Source organism: Epinephelus fuscoguttatus, linkage group LG20, assembly GCF_011397635.1.
Source record: "Epinephelus fuscoguttatus linkage group LG20, E.fuscoguttatus.final_Chr_v1".
Lineage (NCBI taxonomy): Eukaryota > Metazoa > Chordata > Actinopteri > Perciformes > Serranidae > Epinephelus > Epinephelus fuscoguttatus.
Genome location: NC_064771.1, coordinates 6,872,486 through 6,895,300, shown reverse-complemented (window position 1 = coordinate 6,895,300; position 22,815 = coordinate 6,872,486). Strand labels below are relative to the sequence as shown.

General features: G+C 40.1%; 1 long non-coding RNA gene across 1 annotated transcript in view; it reads left to right on the top strand.

The window, feature by feature from the left end:
* LOC125880926 (uncharacterized) overlaps nt 1-9,580 on the top strand; it is a 55,363-nt gene extending 45,783 nt beyond the window's left edge. The window contains exon 2 of the long non-coding RNA XR_007448169.1: nt 9,284-9,580. This is a non-coding gene — a long non-coding RNA (uncharacterized LOC125880926). The remainder of the gene's footprint in view (nt 1-9,283) is intronic.
* The last annotated feature ends 13,235 nt before the right edge of the window (nt 9,581-22,815 follow it).

Below are 22,815 nucleotides of genomic sequence, written 5' to 3'. Positions count from 1 at the left end.
GTAATAGTACAGAATGTTGTTTTGTCTCTGCTAAAGAAATCTAATTATTAACCCTTGCCTTTAAGAAGCAATACTTTTTTTGCACTTTCTTAATGAAAAAAAAACAAACAAACTGACCACACAGTTATTTCTTGTATCATCAGTGTCTAAGAAATGGCTGTGATGTCATTTATATATGACAAAAGTAGTTTCTGACCACCAGTTCAAATGTCCATTGACAGCAAAAGTGCATTTTCAACACTCAACTCTGTCCCCAAGTCTAAATAAGTGTGTAATTGTTTCATTGCACATCTGTTGTGATGGACAATTTGTAAAAACTTGATATGTAGAGCATTTTTGTGGACAACAAAATATATATTTTTAAAGATTTATGAAAAAAGGGATCATATGAAAGTACAAATAGGATTAAATATGCAAATACAGTTGCATTCCAAAAGAGCATTTCTGGTACACTTCAATCTGGAAACACCCACTGGGCAAAAGTTGCATTGTCTGTGCTGATCAGACCGAAACAGCCAATGTTCCAACTCTTAATTGGTATTGTCAGTCTCCCACAAATTAGTGAATGTATTTTAACATCTAAGAAATGGTCAAAAATAATCAGATGGATGAAATAATTTACAATAGAATAACATTGCATTTGTTATATTGACAACAGTTTTTAATTAGGATTCTTTGTATTTCATGGCACTTTGCAGTAATGATAAAAGACATGTTTCCTGTCTGAAAGTCAGATCAGAGTGGCAGCAATGCTACTATTAATTACCAGCATGATGACAATGGTCAGTTGGTTGGTTGGTCCTCCAGTTACACATATTTGATGGATTCCTTTGACATTTGGTCTAGGGGGCTGCATGGTGGTGCAATGGTTGTGAAGTGTTGCCTCACAGCAAGAGGGTTCCAGGCTTTAACCATAAACTGTATAGAAAGATAGACAACGCATCTCCACTAAACCCCACTGCACAAAAATGAAGCCAAAGTATCATCTACATGCCACCTTGCGCGAGTTGCATCATTTGGAGCCAGTCTGTGCAGTAGCAATCTCCACCGGTATCCCACTACCGTCCATACACTCATCCGACCAATCGAGAGTGGCGCCATTGATAGCTAGCACATCGATTGGCACACATAGCTGTTAATCATGACCTCAATCACTGCCTTGTTTAAACAATTACTAGTTATAACCAATTTTATCAGCAAAAGGGAACACTTGAACAAAGAGCAATGTGATAGGAACTACCTAAAATGACAGAATCCATCTTTAGGAAAAATTTGATGTGTACTTGGGAGTTTTTAGTGTGGCCCATGTCCAATCTACTAACATGGAGGGAGAAGCGTTAATTACCTGTGCTGCAACCAGCTACCAGAGATGTTTTAGCTTCACTTTTGGGAAGCTGTCATGTCGTCCATGTTTATGCAGTCAATGGTTTGAGCCCGCTAGCTGGCTAGGGCCATTTTGTGTATAGTTTGCATGTTTTCCCCTTGCCAGTGTGGGTTTTCTCCAGGTTCTCTAACTTCCTCCCACAGCCACTATGTGTGAATGTGAGTGTGAATTATTGCTTTTGATAGTCTGGCAACCTGTCCAGGGTGTACCCTGCCCCTTGCCCTATTTCAGCTGGGATTGGACCAGAGGAGTTTATAGAAAATGGATGAATGGAAATTTTCATTTTCCCCACAGAGTAAATTGAAATAAGGTGATTCCTTGACTTCTGAACTTATTTGGTTTATGCATGTTAACATGCTAAACTAAAATGATAACCATGACAGATATTACTTGCAAAATTCCAATATTACTATATTATTCATTCCAATATTATATATTCCAAATAAGTCAATATGAGCAAGTTAGAATGTTGACATGAGCATTAAATGCAGATACAGAGCTCTGCTCTATTTCTTTTAATATCAGCATGATACAATAGATGATGAAATTCTTTTAAAGCATATGGGGGATTGGGTCAGTATCTCAGGTCCTACTTTTAATTGGTTCAGATCTTATTTATTTAAAGTTATGGAACACTTGCCCTTCACTGAGATCCAATTCTCCCATCACAGCCGTCACTTTGACCAATAGAAACACAGAACGATCTGCTGCCGTAGACAACTGTATGACAACAACACCCCAGCCTTTTTAATCCTCTAGGGATGTTACCACACAGAGTAAAAGGGGGAAATGATGGCGTGAAACAGCAGAGGCACTTTGTCAACCCACTGAGTTAACGTTACTGTCATTAGCATCAAGCCAGCAAGCAATGTTATTTCTTCATGATAGAGACGGACATAATAATAGCCTATGGCCCATTGATGATAGCCCTTACATTTGTAGTATTAGATAATGGATGTTTGACATAAATTCATCAGCCTGGTTTCAAGACTTTGGCCTCTAGTTTCACAGACCGGGCAAGGCCCAGGCGGATTTTGCAAGTTTGGCACACCGTGCGCCTGGCGCAGCTACTCCTCTTTCCCACCTCCGTCCCTCCTACCTGTGCAAGTCGGAAAGAGGGAGGAGAGAAGGCGTGGAGTGGGTTTTACACACATCAGACCAATCAAATGAGCCCCTCTCCTTGCCCTTAAATGCGCCGTGCGAAGGCGTAATGAGAGTTTACTCAATTCGCCATGGCAGAAGAGAGCAGCAGCATCAGACAGCCAAACTTCTCCCAGGAGGAAACTGATGTTTTGGTCCGGGAGGTCCAAGCTCGCAGTGTCCGAATATACAGAACTGCAAGCAGACCTCCACGGGCTGATGATGCAAAGGTAGCCTGGGAGGAGGTCACCACAATTGTAAATCAACCTCCACGGGCTGATGATGCAAAGGTAGCCTGGGAGGAGATCACCACAATTGTAAATCAATGTTGCGTTTTTCTCGTGCGTGCGGGTGCTCTCTCTTTCTCTCTCGCAGTCTCACTCTGTTTCTTTTCTTTTGACTTTTCTAAGATGACAGATGCTGAATATATACTCCCTATCTGATGCTGTGGCTGTTTGTGGTTGGCTGAGAGGGATGTGAACTCATTAGTTTGCAGCTGTGTTAATCAAATCAGGTTGGGTTTCCATTACGCGTGCCAAACGTGCCAAACGGTGCCAATCCCCTTTGATCTGACATCAGATGTGACGGGACAGTCGATATAGAGATACATTTATGTGCTGATTGCAGATAGTTGCATTGAATAGTGGTTTTGTGGGTATTTATTGCATTGTTAATGTGCCTGATATTCTGGAAACCTGCCTGTGAGGTTTTGGTGACGTGTGTGCACTGTCCACCGGTCAGCCAAACTTCGGCTTACACCGGCTGCGCTTCACCTGCGCTGACAGTAGACCTGGTTTCAGCTGGCGAGCTTTTAACGCATCTTCGGCGAAGCCTTTTGGCACGAAACTGTCACTGCGCCAAGCTGGATCTGTCGACACCTCCTCCTGCTGCGCTGCCACACCCATCTCAGCGCACCTCGGTCTGCCAAACTACCAAACTGAGCACGCCTCGGGTTGCGCTGCTTGAAACTAGCTCTGCGTGGGGTTCGCCACCCTGCGCCCCGCCGGGAAACTAGAGGAGGCCCTAGTCTGCCAAGATATACACTACAATTACCACTTATCTCCACTGGTGCTACTAAAGAGTACGAAATCGAAATCTTTGTTACTGTAACTTTGAAACCTTTTTTTTTTTTTTTGAAATAGTGACAGCTGTTGTTTTTTTTTATGGGGACACAAAACTTTAAAAAAAGGCTTAATAGGTACTTTAATGTCTACTTTACTTAGTTTATCACCATATATATCTATATCTCTATATCTCTATATATAGATATATATGATCAGTTTGAAAATGTTATTCCAAATTGTTCCTGAAATCCGGCCTGAATCTAGCTTTCTGCTGGGATTAGGATAACCCTGATTTTCTTTGGACCAAAGGTATCTCCATTCCACAAAATGTTGTCAACAACACAAACTGAAGGTTTAAGTAAAACCAAGATTGGATTACATGATTTCATCAGATTTTGGAATCCTTTTTTTCTGAAGAACAACCAATTTTCAAGCTTTGATCCAATCCAATATCCAAAATCTGATCAGATTACTAGAATGACAGGGCCTGATTATTATTCCCCCTTTTTCAGGTAGGTTGTTTTTGTTGTTGTTCAGCAGAGTTAAACAACAACAGAGTTTATGTGACATTTTGAGTAAATTAGAATTACATTTTGCCGGCCAGTAGCTGGGCCAAGCATCACTGCCATTTTTGTATAAACTGTGGACTCAAATGCACACAAGTCATGGTATATTTTGCACTGTTTTTTGTATAAGTAATAGGTTTTCATGCACTTAGTGACTTCTGTGAGAGTTTACTGAGCTTAAAACTTTTTGCTGAGCACTATCTGATAAAGCAGGATCAATGTCTAACTTAAAAAGTGGGGGCTGCCAAATTATTGTTTGATGATTTTATTTTTATTTTTCTTGAAAAAGTAAAACATGTCTCAAAATACACATTTATGTAAGTCCAACATATTAGCAAAGATAAACTGACCTATTTATGGAAAAAAACAAAACAAAAAAAAAAAAACCATTAAATGTACAGTACACAACATGATACGCTAATTGTTACTCATGAATCCTTGTGCAATCATGTGAGCTAGCTAATACTAAATCACTGTGTGGTACAGCGAGTCAGCTAACATTTACCTACTATTGAAATATAGTGGGCCACTAGTTGTATTATTACTCCAAGTATACGCAAATTCTCGTGAGTCACAATGGATCATTTTACAACATTTCAAGCAAGAAACTCTGACATACTGTCTGACTCAGAAACTACAGACAGTGCAGTGGGTGAGGCTGATGCACCTAGCCATGCTACAACTGCTGCTGACTTAGCAGCTTCAAACAGGCACAAACAAGAGAAGATCCGAAAAAATGAAGAGAATTATTTCAAAGGCAACTCAATTTTATACAATATATGTAGCGGGGGGCCAATGTTCTGTCTCTTTTTGACCTAAGGGGTCCTTGGTCTAAAAAACCTTATGACCCCTGGTTTAATTGCTTGTAGTTTCAGTGCATCCCGATTATGCAGGGGAATGAGGCCATTTGGGTCATAAGGAATGATGGGTATGTACAGCTGGGTGTCATCTGCATAACAATGATATGGTATGATGTGTTTTTGCATTGTGTGACCCAATAGAGGCATACAAAGTCAGAAAAGCACTGGACCCAGAGTCGAACCCTGTGGCACTCCACAAGTAATATGAACCAAGGAGGATTAGGAACTAAGCAGTGCTGAGAAGGTTTTATTAATTTTGGAGACAAAAAATGTAGGCTTAGCGCCCTGCGGTCCATTGCCCAATAGGAAATGTAGAATAGTCAAAGGTACTTTAAAAGTACTTGAGTTACTTAACTCAGAGAGTAACTTTGTAAAGTAACTGGTTACTTCTCAAAAAAGTAACACAGTAAAGTAATTCTTACCCAACTGTGATCCTAAATTAATCAATACAGTATTAAGTAGACAAGCAGCAGATTAGTTCTCAGACACTCTAAGTGTGCAACAGAGCACCAGGCACATGAACTTTTGCCAACTCTGAACCATTCCTTAAAAGAAGGCTCACCTGGTTTCTTCCTGTTTCTCATTAATTTACCATCCCACCATTATACTGGTCTTAATAAAGTCCCTGGCTCCACAGTCAGATGTCATTTGTGGGTCACTGACAACATACAGCCTCAGGCAGATCTGGAGGTTAGTCCAGGTAATGTTTTTATACATTTATGAATATTTATCAAATAGTTCTGAATCATGGGACATTTCCAGAGTAGGTGAAGAGGTCCCTTCACAACTGTAGCACTTCCAACAGTCAGTATTGTTCCTGAGCTTAAGCTTAAACCGTCTGGTGGTGGTCCAGTGAAAACAATTAAGTATCTTAAATTGAATTTCTATAATTTTGCTGACTTTTTCAGCCTTTTAAGTATTTTTAACTCATTTTAACTATTTGATCAAATTTAATAATTTTAGTCAACCCTTATGAACTGCTGTGGCCTGTGTCCACATGGGCGTTTTTTTTTTTGTCTTGTTTGTTTTGTTTGAGTATGAAGAGAGAGCATATCCAGTCACGCCCAGCCGGTTCAAGCGCTTTAATTTTAAAATCTCTGAACTTTGCAGAGTGGTGCAGAAGATGTCACTGCGGCTTCTTTAGACAGGCTACTTTCCACTGTCACAACAGAGACAGAAAAGTGTGCTGTTGACTGTGTAGTCCACAGAGGTGGGGACTCCAGTCACATTAGTCTTCATATGTAAAGTAAAGCTGCCAGATAAATGTAGTGGAGTAGAGGTAGACAGTTGCTTGAGAAGAAAAGACTCAGATTTGTTCTTGAGTAAAAGTGTTTAGTTACATTCCACCACTGGAAGCAGCTTATGTTATATTATCTCTATGAGTTTGTGAGTATGACTTGACTTGTGACTTGCTTGACTTATAGCCAGGGCTGGCTTGATTCTCACCGTAGTGACTTGTGACTTGCTTGAGACTTGAAGGTTTTGATTTGAGACTTGCTTATGACTTGCACATGTGTGACTTACTCCCACCTCTGATAGTCAACACTCTGATAATGTAGCTTTATACTGGCTACCAAGCTAATGTTAGTGTCAAGATAATGTTGTCATAAAAACATGCCCTGAATCGTTAAAATGTTCATCATCTTATTACAGATTTTAACGTCATAAATCCTGAACTCCCTCAGCTTTTTATAAACACAACATGAGTATTATATTTAATTTGTCACACTAGCGGTGACGTTGCAGACTGCAATTAACTGAAACTTCTCCTGCGAAAACACTGATGTGAAAACACAAATGGCCCTATCTAGAGTCAGTTTTACATTTGTCCATTCTGGGATACCCTACTGTAGAATAACATGACAGACTGCATGGAAGGACCTGCTCGGTATGTAGATTCAAACAGCCCCTACACACTGGACCTTTAAGAGGAGCACATTTTCTCAACAACACATTGTAGCTCAAAATGTGTTAAACCAAATGCTTGAGGGTAAACTTTCAAGCATGATGCCGATTACTGTGGTTATATTCAACAAAATTCCCATCTCGCTTTTCTGTTTGCTGTGAATATGGTCAACATTATACACTTACACAAACACTTACTGGCTACTGAAAAGGACGTGGTGCTTAGCTTGTATGGCTGAAGCTTTCAAAGCTTGTATAACAGCTTCTTTCATGCAGATATCAGCGGTGTCAGCTTGGAGATTAAGGCAGAAAAGATTTTGCGCCTGTCACACTGGCTTGCATGTTCCGCAAAGCCCTGCTGCCTTAAAAAAACCCATCTAAATTTATCCAGACCACAAAGCCAGCTCGTTGTTCGCCCGCCTTCTGAAGACAGCCTTTCCATGTGGATGCCCCGCTTTTTGCACGACCACCTGCCGTCTCTACCCTTTCAGCAACCTATCTGTCGTAATTGCTTTTTTCCCTATTTGCCTTGTCAAAACAATTTCTCACCCATTTGCCCTTGCAAGAAATTAACAAGGAGACAACTCATTTATAACCAAGAGCAGTAATTATTTGCTGGGAGCGTTTATAAGAACTGAACATGTTTGCTATTCTGCGTAATTATTATTTTCTTTCTAATTGTGTCCTGCAATTGGCAAAATTAGTTAATTACAGTGCTCCAGCGGTCAGATTGCCCCCATGATGTCTGATTTCCTGCTGTGGATATTAAATTTGTCTGACTTGTCGCAGTATAAAAATAGGCCTTTGTTGATCTTTTCAAACATCTCACAAAGCGTCTGTATTCGCAAACAGTTTAGTCAATGCACACTGGGAATGCATGTTTATTTGATGCAACATAAAAATATCAAATCATGTATTGTATAATTACTTCAAATAGAGGGTTCTGTTATACATGTTTGGGTACAATCATAACAATTTTCTCCAAACATCAGTGTGAATGGCAAAATGACAACTGCAGCATCACCAAGCCACTTCTCAAATCTCCACATGTATTTGCTCTTTACATGCACAACTCAATCTACTGTGTATTTTTGCAACAGTGAGGAATAGCAGTGTATCCAGTGCCAGCGCCACAGCCATCGCCCCAGGCAGCTGCACACTCTCAGGGAAATCAAAATAACTCTTTTAACATGGTGCAAGGCATATTTCCCTCTTTGCATTCGCATTGTGACACAATGAATGGATTTCTTTTTGTCTCACATCACAGATCATTAAATTTGCATAGGTTCAAACTCTGTGCACTATGCAAAATGCAGCAGCTTAAGAGCCATATTAAGATTAAACACGGCTACAAATGAATATTACTCTGTGTCTACTAAATGTGCTAATGGGGGACATTATACTAACAATATAGCCATATCAATTGAAAAAGGTGATATGTCAGTTGTTAAGTTTGCAGCTTGTTCTAATTTCCATTTCACGTTTGGTTGACAAAAACAATCATTTTGATTTACACAGGGTCCTTCATCTCTTTGTTATTATGATATTGGAGTAAAAGAAGGCAAGAACCTCAAGGGGTCAAACAAATAGTCTGATTCTAGGCCAGGGACCGGTTGCACAAAACACCGTAAGTTTTCTCCTTGTGTAATTTCTATTTAGCTGGGGGACTCACACAGTTGCACAGAACCCCCTAAAAGGTTTCCTTACTTAAAGAAAACATTAACCATTTATTGCATTTCAAAGATATTTTACACTGGTACAAGTTTCCATGGAGATTGTTTATTTGCCTGGACTCACGCTTGTCATGCCTGTTATCGTCTCACAAAGCTGTCTTATAGTAAGACAGTGAAAAAATGGCAGAAGAAAAGAAAACCACATTGGCCAGAAGAGGAAAAGATCAAACTTCTGGAGGAATACAATCATAGAAACCACATACTACAAAGTAAATTTGATCCCCAAATACCAGAAAACAGAAAATGATTGTAGGATGACCAACGAAAATTAATTTAGTCAAATCTATATTGTAAAATTAAAAGTTTTTCCATTGGGTTCTCCTCGTCACAGAACACTGGGAGAAGACCATACATACTTTAGGGAAAATGTTCAGGAAACCTTAAGGAGAAGACTTAAGAGTGCTTTGTGCAACCAGTTTTATTATGAGGAAACCTTAACAAGGACTTAAAGGAACATCTTAACTCAAGGTCCCTGGAATTTTCAGTTTAATAGGCATTTTATAAACATTTCTGCTGTCTACAGCTGTTTTCAGCTGTTTCACAATCAACCAATAGCACAGAGACACACCTTTTCTGTCAGCCTTTCATCTTACTGCTCCTCATTTTAAATATGGTTCTTTCTCTGCCATAGTTCCTTTTTGCTGCAGCGGTGCGCACCCTCAACCTTCGCATCACCACCTAGTCTTTGCGGATTCATCAGCCCCATCCGACTCAGCAGTCAGCAGCCTCAGAGTCATCAGTCACGACCACCACCACCAGTGTCTGGACTCCATGGAAGGATTTATTTTGCTGCCACTCAGATGTTCCTTGACCAGAAAATATCTCCCTCTGGTGTCCAAGCGCCAAAGATTTTTGTTAAATCTTAATCAGCACAAATCATCTCTTTATCTGTACACTCATATTCTGTATTAAATATTATCTTTACCTCATTCTTCTGTCTCACCTGATTGAACTGCATATTTGGGTCTATGGAGCCTTACCCAGAAATCTCTGGCTGAGCCAGGTGACTGCACAAGTTGAAAATAAATTATTCAAAAGGTCTTATAGAGGTCTTAAATTACTTTGGATCAAATGGATCAAATTCTGATTATAAAGAAAAGTACATTTCTGAGTGTTTTTGGAGAGGCCAGCACTTAAAATCATTACTAAAAACACAAAGTGGTCCTTGATGGAAATTACAGACACAGTGCAAGGAATTAAGGTATACTTTACTTGCCATATAACAATTTGTATATGAAGTACTCACTCTGTTTTACGTTGGATTTATGAAGAAAGCCTTTTTTTCTCATGTCTCCAAGTGAATGAAGATTCCAAAAAAGTTCTTGATGAATTAAAGCTGTAGGGATCCAGGTTTAATAACAGCACAACCATATCAAAACATCCGTTTACAAACTCTCACACAGCTCCTGCAGTATAATACAAGCCTCATTCATCCAGTTGTATGCTCCGTACTTCCCACTCAGACAGCTCTTTTCGACAGGGAACTGAACTAAAAGTGAAAGTTATCGATGCTCTCTTCAAAGCCAGACTCCATTGACAAAAAAAACAGTTATTTTGCCTCACTGACCTCGGGAGCTGCTACTCTACTACTGCCTCAATCAATAGTTTGCATTATGGTGTAACTTTGGTGAATCTGAACTAATCCTTTAAAACACCAAAGTCACGCAGCAACACAAGCAAACTACAGTAGCTGATGGAGGCAGTGGTACATCAGCACTTCCTGTGTTCAGGGAGGTAAAATAACGTAATGTTTTTGAAGAGAGCATCAATGTACAGCTGTCTGTTTGATAAGTACAGAGGATACGACTGGATGAATGAAACTTGGATTATACTGCATGAGTTGCATGACAGTTTGTCAATGACTTCAATTCATCAAGAATTCCTCTGTTTATAGATTCTTTGTTCACCGTAGAGGCATGCAAGAAAAGCAAAGTTTTCTTCACAAATTCAATGTAACACAGGGTGAGTTCTTCATGTACAAATGATCATTATGTGTGTGAATTATTCCTTTAGCTTTCAGACATGAACAGGAGCCATCCTTTTAGGTTTATGTATCTCTAAATGTTTGTCATTTAACAACATAATATTTCTTGTTACAGAAGGTAAAGAGGCTCATTCAAGAGACAGCTTGTGGTCTATGATAGGTGACCATATTTCCAGTTGTTACAGCTACAATGAGCACTCAAAAGCCTTTACTGGCACAGGGAGTAATGAAAAACTAATGTGAGTGTATTTAAAGCGTTAGGGTGAGGTCCTGATGCAGATGATGATGTCTCTCTGGCTCTGGCACTGTTAGCACAGCTGCTATCCAACCTGTGCTCCAATTGGCTCCATTATACATAAAGCCATTTAAAACTTGTGGTGAGCCATTATTTCCATCATCATGTAAAGTTCTGTTTTTGGATGCTATCAGCTTCACTCCATTTGTATGATATAGCATTGTGGTAAATTAAAAAGCCTAATGTGGACATGGATACTAACAAAAGACTAAACCCATCAGCATCAGCTGAAAGCCTCATCAGCTGCCAAGTGGAGCGGTTTGTACATCAACCAGAACAGAAGCACAACTTATTCAGTCACTGAATAGCACAATAATTTTACTGTGACATGCACCTCAAACACCTTACGATGATGATGGGCATTTGTGTGTCTGTTTGTGACTTCCTGTGAAAGTAGACAATGTCAGCAGTTGTTAGATTTAAATGTGGAGCTTTCCAAAGACCTAAAACAAAAAGCAGCAGTGAAAAAAAGAAGCACCCAAGGACTGAAAACAGGAACAATGAGTGGAGGTGTGTGAGGTCAGGAAATGGGCTGCCACTAAGATACAAGGCCTTCTAACAGCTTTGTGACACTGCACATAGGCACACTGGTTCTTTGAGCTACTTTCCAACGTCAGCATGCTTAAATGCTCACCATGACAATCCTAACATCAGGATGTTAAAGTCCAGATGAAACGGCATTTCAAGAGTATCAAGCCTCAGTATCGAGACATATTACCAAATAAAAAGAGACATGCAAGAGGAACTTGATTTGATCATTGAAAAGCAGGCCCCAATGATGTAATGCAAATGGAATAGTATCTCATTCTCATTCCCAATGCGTCAAATACTGTCATGTTCTATATATATATATATATATATATATATATATAATATATATTTATTCTGTTAATACACAATTTTGTTGTCAATTTTGTATAAAGATCACCAAAGTTATTATTATGAATTGATTGATAGCTATTACATGACTGTTTTTACCATATTTAATGGCAATCCATTCAATAGTTGTCAAGACATTTCACTGTAAACCAAAACACTGAACCTCCTGGTGGTGCTAGAGGTAAAGTCGGGGGCCCTCCAAAGTCACTAATCACCCTTTTCCACCCAATTAGCTCTGGTTCTTTAGCATCATCAATGGTGCACAATCAAAAATAAATCGTCGAAGCAAAATTTCTATTTACATAGATGACTTCCAAACTTTTTTTTTCCAAACTCTTATTACATTTATATTATTTTACCGAAAAAAACAACAACCAAGAATTAATAACACCACTGCATGCTTTTTTTCCTTTTTCCCTTCCTTTTTTTTTTTTTTTTTTTCCTGACGATTTATCACTTGACTCCTCCATTGGTGATTTCTCCATCCTATATTTCCAACCTGTAGAACATGAAATGACAACCGATGGTTTGCACTTAAGGCAAATAACAACTCGCTATTTTTTGGATCCAGATGACAACTAACTTTTCTGGTTTTGAACCATGTTGGTGGAAAAGGGATATAAGAATCATTGTGTGGGAACCATGACCCATTTTATGGAAATCAATCCAGTAGTTGTTGAGCAACACTTTTGTTGATATATTCCAGGTTGGACCAAAGTGATGGACAGTCTGACTGTGCCATCTATGCAGTTCTCTTCTGGCTTCCTTCGTAGGAGAATGGACCCGCCAGCCGGAATACGCGGTGAGGCAGGGTTCCTCACTCTGCTGCTGCCACACTGGGTGCGGTTACATGACGGCTTCTCATTCAGAATGAAATAAATCTGAATGAAATCATTTGGAATTAAAGTCTTTCCAGGTAGTTTACATAGGAAATATTCATTCCGAATGAAGGTGTACTGTACACGGGAGATCAGTTTAATCGCCTTTATTCGGGTCCGTGCAAGGTTTGGGGCAGGGAAGGTTTCTGATTGGATAGGGGGCGGGGCGGATGTTACGTGTTTACGTTTACCGGAAGAAAACACTGTAGTCCTCGCTCCGGTTAACAAGATGCTTAACAACAACATTCTAAGTGCCTTTTTTGGGCGTGTTTTGCTTATATTCTTGAAGCAGCAGTACGACAACAACCTTGTTCTGCTAATGCTTCATCTGTTGAGGAGGAGAAGGGAGGTAGAAGACCATGCTGTGGCGAATGGAAACTGGTGAGTGCAACGAGTCTGACTGCTCTATCTCAGCCCGTTTCTATGCGCGCTATATACGTCATCGCGCCAGAAGGGCAAGGAAACGAGCATGCGCAGAAAGACCGGAATGAACTTAAAGAGGAATGAGTGTATACAAGTGCGAGAAGTTCTTTCATTCGGAATTAGAAACGGAATATCCCAGCCCCTTACATCGGAATGAATTTTCAATTGCATTGGCCATTTTCAATTCGAATTAGGTGTTTACAAGATCACTTTTAATAGGAATGAACTTTCATTCAATTTCATTCAACTCAAACCTTTTCAATCTAAAACCAAACAATAAAAGACAATAAAATCACACAGTAAAATCCATCAAACACAATAAAACATGCGGATAAAAACACAACACTAAACTTAAATCATGCACAATAAATACAATGTAAATATGAATGCACAAAAAATAAAACCTATACTTCTGCTGTCATGTCGCTAGTGAGGCTTAAAGTCATACCCTCCACATCAGAGTTGGACTGGCCTGGCTGGCGACATTTCAAATAAAGTTCAATCTTCAACTAGTACATTCAATTTTTCATGAGTAGGAGTAGGCTCATCATGGCATTACAGTAAATTGAACTCTTGTAGCTTTAATTGTACCATTTGTTTAATTGGGAATGTGGTTTTGGCCACCACAATCAAAAGTACCATTCTGATATCAATCTAGACATTAATGAAAATGTGAGAGTAAAACTGTAAATTCTGTCTAAATTAAATGTTTCTGTAATTCTCTCCACATCACCCTGTTATTTTGGCATTAATCAGCACATGAAAACTGAACAGTTAAAAAAAACCCACACATTTTAATTAAATGTTCCCTCAATCCTTTCCTTTCTCTCTTCACCAGTTACTAACTGACATATGAAAAGAAATGGCATCAGTGTCAACAGGCCCCCCTCTACTCCCATTAAATGCCTGGTGTTATGCTCCAATAAACTCAAATGTGATTTATGCTCATGTGCCGTGTTTATGGAGCCCACCCTGACATCAGAATCAAATCAAATGAGGGCTTCAGCCTCTGATGAGCCCTCTTAGACATGTATGTGCAATGCAGGGCCAAATATCTAATTACATTTTTCAGAAGGTGGAGTAAAAAAGTGAGACAAACAAATCGATATTCAATTAAAGTCAATGTTGAATTTGTGGATCCTACACAGGGGCAAAGGAGTTGCAGCAGAGAGAGATGATTACCAGATTACCATTGACTGAACGTTAAAGAAATTGACTCCCAGGCAGGAAGAAAAACACCATATTCAGGGTCTTTACCCCATTAACAAATCAATTTTGGGTCACTTCAGCACTGCAATTTAGTGTCATGTTATATAATCACCCCAGCTCTAATTAATTATAAGGGAGAGTTTGAAATACCTGGCTTTAAATTATAGCACTCTATAGTGGCATTTACATCGCTTAGTTTTCTTGCCTCCAGTGATCATTAGCAACAGACAGCTCTTAATGGCTTATTAAGGCTCACTAATTGAAATTAGCCCGCTAATTGTCTTATCATCACTGCTGCTTTTTAATGGCAGGTACAAGACAAGGATACCCTTGAGTGTGAAGCCAGATTGAAAATAGTTTTATGTAGTAGATGCAGACTTTATTTTCAAAGATAGTGTCTATGGTAGCACTGAGAAATGTAAAAACTCCTGCCTTGCCTGGTCAAGTTTGGATGAATGGTGCCCATTTGTCTTTTACCTAAACTAAACTTTAAACATCATTAGAAGTTTAGGAAGTGTTCATAGAGGTCTGTTTTTTAGCATTCAAAAGAAAAGAGACTTCATCTGTGTCCACCTCATGAACACGCTGATGTGGGGAGCATCTACTGAGATTATTTAATGTACGTGTCCTGGAGCAGCTACAGTGGAATTTTTAGGAATCGGTAGTTAGCCTTAGTAGCAACTGTTACCATGACTGAGCAAACTAAACCAACAGCCAAATCGCTAAAAGAAAATGTTGCCAGGATAGTGCCACAAAAAGCAGTTGTTCTTTACAGAGACATTGTTGTCTTTTAAGACACTGTTGCATTTCCAGTGGGTACAGTGCCACAAAAAGAGGTCAAACTTTACCAAGACCTCATTATTTCTAGTGAGGATAATGCCATGGAAAGCTGAGACATCACTGTGTTTCCAGCCAGGATAGTTTCATAAAAAGCAATCATTCTATGCCAAGACATCGCTGTGTTTCCAGCGGGGATAGTGCTATGGAAATATGTCATTTTTTTTGCCAAGTCATCACTGCATAGGCATGAATTGGCAGGGATGTGCCACCAAAACTGTGTATTTTAACCAAAACATGATCTTTTCCATAACCAAGGGGTTTTTGTACCGCAACCTAACGCCACGTTAACTACAACATAGTTACACATACAATGTACAATGAATCTGTGGTTTGCAGAAACATACGATGCTAAGATTTATTCTCGCATTTGGGTCAAAACCAAGGTGAATCACACCGAGCAAGCCATATCCAACAAAAAAATACAGTTAAAAAAAAATCCATTCTTCAATGGATGATAAAATAAAATAAACACAATTTAGTCCAAGAGATAAGAGATTTACAGTATGCCACATCCACACCATATGTAATAGATTATAGAGGTGGGAAAGATTGCCATGTTTGCAGCTTGCAAGTCTTTATTCATTTTGCAGTACATACCATTATTGCTACTGACAGACAACAGTCACTTTTTTGTCTTTTGTACTTTTTTAATTTGCAAGTAAGCCTTCTACACGCTGTGCTTTTAATGTCTAGAAGGAACGTAATGCAGGAATCCTACACTCTAGGACACTGTGACAACCTTGGTTAGAGGTGAAACACACTGGAAATGTCTAACCAGAGGAAATGAAACAAGATTATTCAGGTATTAGTCTTAAAGGGACAGTCCATCCCCAAAATCAAAAATACATATTTTTCCTCTTACCTGTAATGCTGATTATCAGTCAAGATCATTTTAGTGTGAGATGCTGAGTGCTGGAGATTTCGGCCATACAGATGTTTGTCTACATTTGAAAAACTCCAGAGCGATGTCCCTTTCAGAAACCATGTTCCAGCTACTCAACATAATCCATAGACTTTGTTGTGAGCAGGTTCATGTATGAAGTATTTTCTTTCTACTAAAGTACACACTTCAACTGTATCAACAAGCAGAAGGACACATAGATGTACTCATGGGCAAGAGGCCCTTGCTTGTGACAGCACAAGATGTAAACATGAATGGCATCCTAATTAAGCATAATTAAGAAGTAGTTTTTCCAGTTACACCTATTCAGAAATTTATGCCGATGGTTGTCGGAGCTGCTGTCTGTGTGAGACTAGCCAGTCAGCACAACGTTACAATAGCACATTGCAAGAGTGTTTTTTTACTCAGTCTGCAAAAAAATTCAACACTGAATATTAATACATACAGTGATGATGATTGTGATGCTCTATAGCTAGTTGCCAGAACTAATGTGAAAGCAAGCTTAGCTAATGCTAACGAGGTGGCTCTAGCTGGGCCAAGGTGCTTGCTGTTACTGTTAAGCAACAGGCTAACAGTTGAGCTACAGTTAGCTGTATGGGGGGTGTAACAATAGCGTCAACACTTTTCTTGGAAACCTTGGATTTCTATGGTGAAGACTTTGGGATTCTGTAGCTACACAAGATAAAAAAATAAGGCAATCAGGTCGTTAGCCCAATTGGTAAGCCTGTTAGCAATCGTGTCAAGAGATCTTGCTTTTGATCCTTCCAAACGAAGCCATCTGGATGGGAAAAAAAAAACACTACAAAGTGATTAAAATGTCCTTTTATGTTATTTTGAGCCATTTTCATAACTCGTCCTCCCAGTTACTGATGGCTGATGGATGTGATACAGATACTATACAACCATCCGGTTGCTGTAGTGGAGCTGCTGAATAGTCCCAAATTCATTAATTGTTTACCATGTCTACCAGCACAGTTAGCACTATATTGGAAAAGCTGTAACAACTGCTTTAGTACCAAAAGACAAAAAATGGGCAGAGCAATATAAGTTGAATATGTTAAAGCCTGGCATCCCAACTTTCACCCAATTTAAGTTGGTATAGGCTTCATGGATAGAGGGATGGGCCCTCAAAACCGTTTTAAACTCTAATGTGAGAACAAAAAACCCAGGCATGAATTATCAAGGATACGAGGACATTCCCATTCAGAAAAAGAAAAACCTCCACAGCTCTGTTTCCAGTTCTAGCTGTCCTACATGACAGAGTGTGTGTGTGTGTGTGTGTGTGTGTGTGTGTGTGTGTGTGTGTGAAGAGGGACTACATGAGGACAACCACAATACTTTGAAGACCTCCCGAAAAGTTTAAGGATGACCCTCCAGACAGGACACCCTGTCAGGTTGAGAAATCCTCAGCAGCTCTGAAGGACACCATCTCTTTGGGAGCCTTGCAACAGCAAGAACAGCAACAACAACAGCAACAACACACACACACACGCAGGATTCCCTCTGGCCACACAGTTTTATAACTCGGCAGATGTTCATTTTAGGAGTATACTCTGAGATTGGTCGGAGCAGCCACGGAGCTGTGATGAATTTCATTCAACTCGGCATGTGTGCACACAAACACACACTGGCACACATAAACAAACCACAGACCCGGCCTCTCTCTGCAGTCTTTGTCAGCACCTATAACAGAGAAACTATATTCAGCAGCTAGAGGAGATGCATCCTGACAAGATAAAACACTGTTGTGGTGAGGACATGAAGCCCTGTGAGTACATCCAGGAAACGAGGACTGTTTTGTATGTCTATCTTTGTGTGTGTGTTTGTGTCTCTGGGTGTGTGTATGTGTGTGTGTTCCCCTGCGTGATCCCATGTCAAACAACATCTGCATCATTCAGAGTGCTCCTCTGCAGTCTGGCCTTTGGACATGTGGCCTTTAAATATGAAAGCCACCTGTCTATACCATTTTTCCACTAGAGACTAAATGTGAAGGTGAATATTTGGCTACATGGGCTTTGAAGGTAGTGTTAGTAAGCGAATCTCTTATTTAAACAGGTTTAAGATCAGCATGTATTTTTCAAGTGCTTCCAGCAGAGCCTTATAGATAAATGATACGACTTCCCTCTGTTGCTTACCGAGCACCACCCTACCTTTTCACACGCTCTCACTTCAACTTATCAAATACAGCTGTTTGGTCACTTGCCCTACACTTCATATTATGACGCTCTTGATACCCCTGTAGCCTCAGTTTTGGATGCTCAGTTTCATAAAATCACTTATTAAGTAACTTAGAATATGTCATGCAACATGTATGTCATGTGACATTACCTACGTTACATAGATTTAAAAAGATCCCCGTTTTTTTTTTTTTGTTTGTTTTTCAAAGATATTTTTTGGGGCAGTTTTGCCTTAAACTGCTAGGAAAGTTAAGTGTGAAAGGGGGGAGAGAGGGGGAATGACATGCAACAAAGGGCCACAGGCTGGAGTCGAGCCCGGGCCGCTGCGGCAACATCCTTGTACATGGGGGTGCCTGCTCTATCCACTAAGCCACTGACGCCCCGCAGATGTTGGGCTTTGTTTGCCATACCTTATGACAAAATATCATTAGATTTCCAGATATTAGCAACACTTGTTATTTTCACTTTGAGAGCCCTGAAGGGTTTGGGTACAGACAGTAGGCTGTAAATTCTCCCAGTACATTCTTACTCTATATTCATCAAATACTGATGCTTGGTCAGTGACCCATTGAACTACGACACTAGCTAAACCATTTGCATCTGTTTTGGATGCTCAGTGACGGCATGTTAGTTTTTGCTAATTACATGTATTCTGTTCTTTCAAAATAAGCTTCCCTTTTCACAGGAGATGTAAAGTTTCTGCTTATCCGCTGTGAGGGTCCAAAGGACAGAGGGATGTCGTATGCTGTAAAGCCCTGTGAGGCAAATTGTGATTTGTGATATTGGGCTTTATAAATAAAATTGATTGATTGATTGATTGATTACATACTGACAGTCTACATTTTTAGGTTTAGGCAATAAAAGTACCTGGTTAGATTTAGAAGAAATCTGATGTCACAAAATGTGATGTATATCACCTTAAATGTCACTTATCTCGACATACTATGTTACATAGTTAAATAACTCAACAATGACTTTTGGTTTCACACAAAGACTATTACAAGGCTGACACACATGGGGCGGCAGTAGCTCAGTCTATAGGGACTTGGGTTGGGAACCGGAGGGTCGCCTGTTCGAGTCCCCGTCCGGAGCCAGTTCACCTCCTGGGCACTGCCAAGGTGCCCTTGAGCAAGGCACCGAACCCCCCAACCGCTCGGGGTGCCTGACCAAAGGGCAGCCCCCTCACTCTGAGATCTCTCCACTTTGTGCATGTATAGGTCCTGTTTGTGCATGTGTGTGTCTTTCGGACCTGTGTGTAATTGACAAGCAAGAGTGAAAACATTGAATTTCCCCTCAGGGGGATTAATAAAAGTGAATAAACTTAATAAACATAGAGACAGACCATCATTCACGCTCACATTCACACCTGTGGCCAATTCAGAGTCACTAATAAACCTAACCTGCATGTGTCTGGACTGTGGGAGGAAGCTGGAGTACCCAGAGAAGACCCACACTGACATGGGAGAACATGCAATTCCACCCCGCGGTTAGAACTTACTACCCCAGAACCAGGACCAGGAATCCTCTGCCACTGGCCTCTTCAGTGATCTTGAAAATACATTTTGTTTTCTCAGCATTACACACTCAACGTTCAATAGGATAAAGTTGAAAAGTATACTAAAGAGACTAATTTTCACTGCCCAGAGAAAGATATATTAAACAGTATCATCTGCAAATAAACCCACATTAGAGTGTGGAATGGCAGTGATGATATTCCGGTATGGACCTCTTTTTACATGAGCCTATGATCCTATCCAGATCACTCTGTTAACATGCTCTGTGAACAATTTTATGTGTTATAAATCATGTCATACATATGCACAGCAATTTGAAAATATTTATAAATGTGATTAAAAACTACTGAAGATATGAAGATCCAAATGATCTCTTGATATCATTGAAATAAATGCATATTATTGTGTGTTATAAACCATTTATTGGTTCTTTACATAATGCTTAATGCTAAATAGGTGAATAAAATAAAGCAATAAAAATATTAGTGAATAGAAGAGGAACAGAATAGAAGATACTAGAGTAATTTCAAACTAAAAGGACTATTAATTTCGCCTAAAAAGGCTATTTTCATTGTCAGCTGTGTCAAATGTGTTTGAAAGGTCAATACCAACTTCAACACTATTCTTTTGATTGTCTAAGGCATTGACAGCATCATTTATTACAAGTATTGCATCTGGTTTTGTGCCATGACAAATTCTGACTTGTGAGGTTGTAATGTTATTTACAACCAGAAATGCCCACAGCTATAAATTCACCAAGCACTTTAAGATCTCTGTTAAGCAGGGCAGCTGGACAGTAATTATCAGGGTCACTGGGATCACCTCCTTTGTGTAGCAGGATAACCTGGACAACCTTATAAACATCTGGGACTTAACCACATATGCAGTATATCTGCTTTGTTATAAATGCTTTTCATATCTGCCTGTTTTCCTAACAGTCTCTGTATTCATCAAAGCATGCTCAAACTACTGAGGACAGCTTGTGGGGATTTTCAATAAGTCATTGTTCCAAGAGCAGTGTTTACTATTGTTATTTCCCTCTGACCCTTCTTTTATAGAAATCAATTCAGTGTCACTAGACTCTGTGTTGCGGTGGAACATGTGGGCAGACACCTTCAACTGTTGTTTTTATTTATTTATATATTTATTTCTTATTTATGCATCCAGCCTTTTCCCCATGAGTGGCCGCAGCCCACCCCTCCTCTCCCTTCCGCCTGCTAGAAGACTCCATTAGCAGCGTTCCTCTTGTGTGTGGGACGTGATGAAGTTAGGTGAGGATCATAAATGCGATCATGTCAGTTTCACTCCAGTGAGATGATGATGGGCCTGAGTACACACACATAACACCCAGATGCAAAGGGCCGAGAACAGTTGGAGGAAATGGAGGAGAATGTACAGAGGGTAAATAAAATATTAGGAACGCTACATGAAAAAGGACTTTGAAGTGAATAAATACCAAATACAAAGGCAGGCAGTCAGTGATATGAATGTTAATTAGTAGCATATTGATTAATAAAGAGCTCTGACAAAAGCAGCCAACAGGGTTCCAAAGAGCCTCTAAAGCAGAGGTGTTCAGTTAAAATTGAAACAGGTCCAGTTACTAAAATTTGCTCCCAGCATCAGTCTGAACCTCATATTGTCTAAATTAAGTTCTAAAGAAGGAGAGTCTCTCCCCCTCTGGTGGAATAATATGGGACCTGATTTCAGAAAAAAAATATGTACAGTAGTTGATGATGAGAGACAGATCATTTTTTGGTCCTGTTTGAATTGTGCCATGAATTACATTTACATTGACATGCAAAAGTTTGGGCACCCTGATCAAAATCTCGGTTACTGTGAGTAGTTAAGTAAGTAGAAGATGCGCTGATTTCCCAAAGGCATGAAGTTCAAGATGAAACATTTCTTCAAAATTTTAAGCAAGATAACTGAAACAAAAAAAGGAAAAGGACCTCAAGCGAAAGTTTGGGTACCTTGCATATTCAGCAGGTAGTAGAGCCCCCTTTGGCAAGTATCACAATTTCTAAACGCTTTTTGAACACAGCTAAAGTTCTCTCAGTACTTTTTTGGAGGATTTTCACCTATTCTTCCTGCAAAAGGTTTTCTACCTCTGTGAGATTCTTGGGCTGTCTTGCATGCACTGTTCTTTTGAGGTCTATCCACAGATTTTCAATGATGTTTAGGTCAGGGGACTGTGAGGGCCATGGCAAAACCTTCAACTTGTGCCTCTTGAGGAAGTCCATTGTGGATTTTAAGGTGTGTTCATTGTCCTGTTGTAGAAGCCATCCTCTCTTCATCGTCAGTGATGCTTTCTTCCAGAATTTGCTGGAATTTAATTGAGTCCATTCTTCCCTCTACCTGTGAAATGTTCCCCATACCACTGGGTGTCTGTCTTGGTCAACCATCTCCCACTCCGCCTTCCTCCCCCACTTCTCCCTCTCACACCTCAACACCCTCCTGCTTGACAACCCCCCCCCCCCCCCAACGCTGTGTGTCAGATAGAGTGGTCAGCAATACCGGGGCCCCACAGGGGACTGCCATCTTCAGAAGTTTTCTGATGACTCTGCTATAGTTGGATGTATCACCAAGGGTGATGAAGATGAGTACAGGGATGTTGTGGATAACTTTGTCACATGGTGTGAGCAGAACCATCTACAGCTCAACATGGCAAAGACAAAGGAACTGGCTGTGGATCTGAGGAGACACCGGTGACCCCTGTTTCCATCCAGGGAGTCAGTGTGGACATTGTGGAGAGCTATAAGTACCTGGGGGTACACATTGACAATAAACTGGACTGGGCTAAGAACACTAACACTCTCTACAGGAAGGGCCAGAGCCGTCTCTATTTTCTGAGGCGACTGAGATCCTTCAACATCTGCCGGACTATGCTCAGGATTTTCTATGAGTCTGTGGTGACCAGTGCTATCCTCTATGCTGTTGTGTGCTGGGGCAGCAGGCTGAAGGTGCCGGACGCTAACAGACTCAACAAACTGATCCGCAAGGCCAGTGACATTGTGGGAATGGAGTGTGACTCTCTGATGGTGGTGTCAGAGAGGAGGATGCTGT